This window comes from Drosophila erecta, unplaced genomic scaffold, assembly GCF_003286155.1.
Source record: "Drosophila erecta strain 14021-0224.00,06,07 unplaced genomic scaffold, DereRS2 tig00000367-arrow-arrow-pilon, whole genome shotgun sequence".
Lineage (NCBI taxonomy): Eukaryota > Metazoa > Arthropoda > Insecta > Diptera > Drosophilidae > Drosophila > Drosophila erecta.
In genome coordinates, this window is record NW_020825232.1 from 285,214 (window position 1) to 287,388 (window position 2,175).

A 2,175-nucleotide genomic window follows, 5' to 3' on the forward strand; every position below is an offset into this window, starting at 1 on the left:
TAATTACCTGTCACGGTCCGCGTTAGGTCTATATTTATTTGTCCTATATTCAACCTAACACCACTCGTAAGCCTGTTCGATTGTAATTGGGGATTTAGCTCAAATAACCGCTCTAAGCGGTTCGCGTAGTCCGACTAAAAATGAATTAAGACAAATTCCATCATAAAGTGCTCGTTTATGTCCTTTTGACAAACGTATTTGCGCAGCCAAAGAGCTTTTTTTCCATTATTCATGTGTTTATATTTATATTAACTGTATACGAATGTATGGGTTGTACCAAGCCAATTAGGATTAACATGATCTGGTCACATTATTCGGGTAGTATCGCTCTTTCTGAGAGCGCATGTGACTCTCAAAAAGAGGCCATCTCTAAAATGTGGGTTGAAAGAGAGCTGCCTGCGAGCAGCAGATCACTTAAAAATTAGCATTGGAATACAAAAGATGTGTGAACAAAAACAAAAACAAGAAGTTAGAAAAAATATGAAGTTAGAAAGAGAAAAAGCTATTGTTAAACTCATTTAAACATATCTACAAGAAAAAAAAAACTATATGAAAACTGAAGAACAAAATGACAGCTTCTTTCGGCTATAAAAGCAGAAGTGTGATCGCAAATATTTTCCTAAATAAAGAAAATAAAGAAAAATAATACATATAAAAAAAAAATTATGCAACTAAATATTTCGGACTTTACGGTAGTGCAATTAAAATGTTGTCTGGAACTACTGAAATTGCCGTCGAAATGCAACAAAGTAGAGCTATTTACTAGGCTGACAAAAGCGCCGAAAGAAACGTACACACGAGTCAGAAGATATTGACCTAACGGGAAGTATTTAGTCGGACGAAGAAGACGAAGAGTTCGAAGCTGAAATGGAGAACTTGAAGGAATTGCGCGCAGAAATTGCAAAGGCGCAAATAATGCTAGATGATTTGATTTCTGTCTTTGCAAGGGTACAGATTTCGCAATCATTGATAATGTTTTGAATTAGTTTATTATAATCGGGAAAATAGTGAGTTTCTTTAAATAATCGTATAATTTTTTCAATACGAGGGTGTAACAATTTAGAATGTTAAGTAATAATGAATTCTTTAAATTAAGGATAAGATTTTATGTCTTAAATTTATACTTTTCGGAATTTTCACGTTACTTGTGGGTTATTGGTTTCTCGATATGATTTTTGAAAAAACAAAAAGAAAATATCGTTTTGCATGTAAATAACATTGTTATTACTTAAGAAGTATTTAATGAGGATATCTGTTGCCTTTGTCAGGGTCTGTCAGTGTATTTGATGGTCAGTTTTGTTTTGGAAATTTATTTCGTTGTCTCTACTTGCTCTACGGTATCTTTAATAAATTCAATTTGTCTTTCAAAATAGTTAAGGTTTCCTTGTTTTCTGATGAAATGTGTATAGTTGCTGCTGTTGACAGAATTTCTTTTTCGCTTACCATATTTTTTAAAATTTTGACGCGAGATAGAGTGTCTGCTACATTAGGTTTACATTCTAAATATTTGATTTTGAAATTATATTCACTAAGTCTAATTCGACAGCGTTGTAGTTTCATCTTAGGTTCTTTAATATTATTTAGCCAAACAAGTGGTTTGTGATCGCTCAATATAGATATCCATATAGATATTGGCAGAAATATTTGGTTGCCCAAACGATTGCTGGTAGTTCTTTTTTAATAGTGCTATAATATTTTTAATATTTTTAATAATCATTTAATCTTCAGCTTGGAAAGCTTACTGGTTTATTGTCTTGCGATAACACGGCACCTCTGGCGAAATTGGTAGCGTCAGTAGTGACTAGAAATGTTTTTGTGAAATCACATCAAATCAAAATTGGATCGTTCATCATGAGTGTTTTCAATTTTTCAAATGATTTATTGTATTCTTCGTTTCCTGTGTCTATTTTAGCTCCTTATTTTAGAAATATTGTCAGAGGTTTTGCAATCTATGCAAAATCTGGAATGAACTACGGTAATATCCGCAAAAGCCTAAGAAAGATTTGATTGGAGTTTAAGATTACCTTCTCTAAGTTTTTCAAAAACCTTTCTCAGTGAGTCTAGGTGTTCGTTCAGAGATGTTGAATAGATGATCACATCATCTAAATAAACAAGGCAATGCTTGTTAATGAGGTCTTTTATGGCACGCGAGTGTACTCATAGTGACCATGTTTG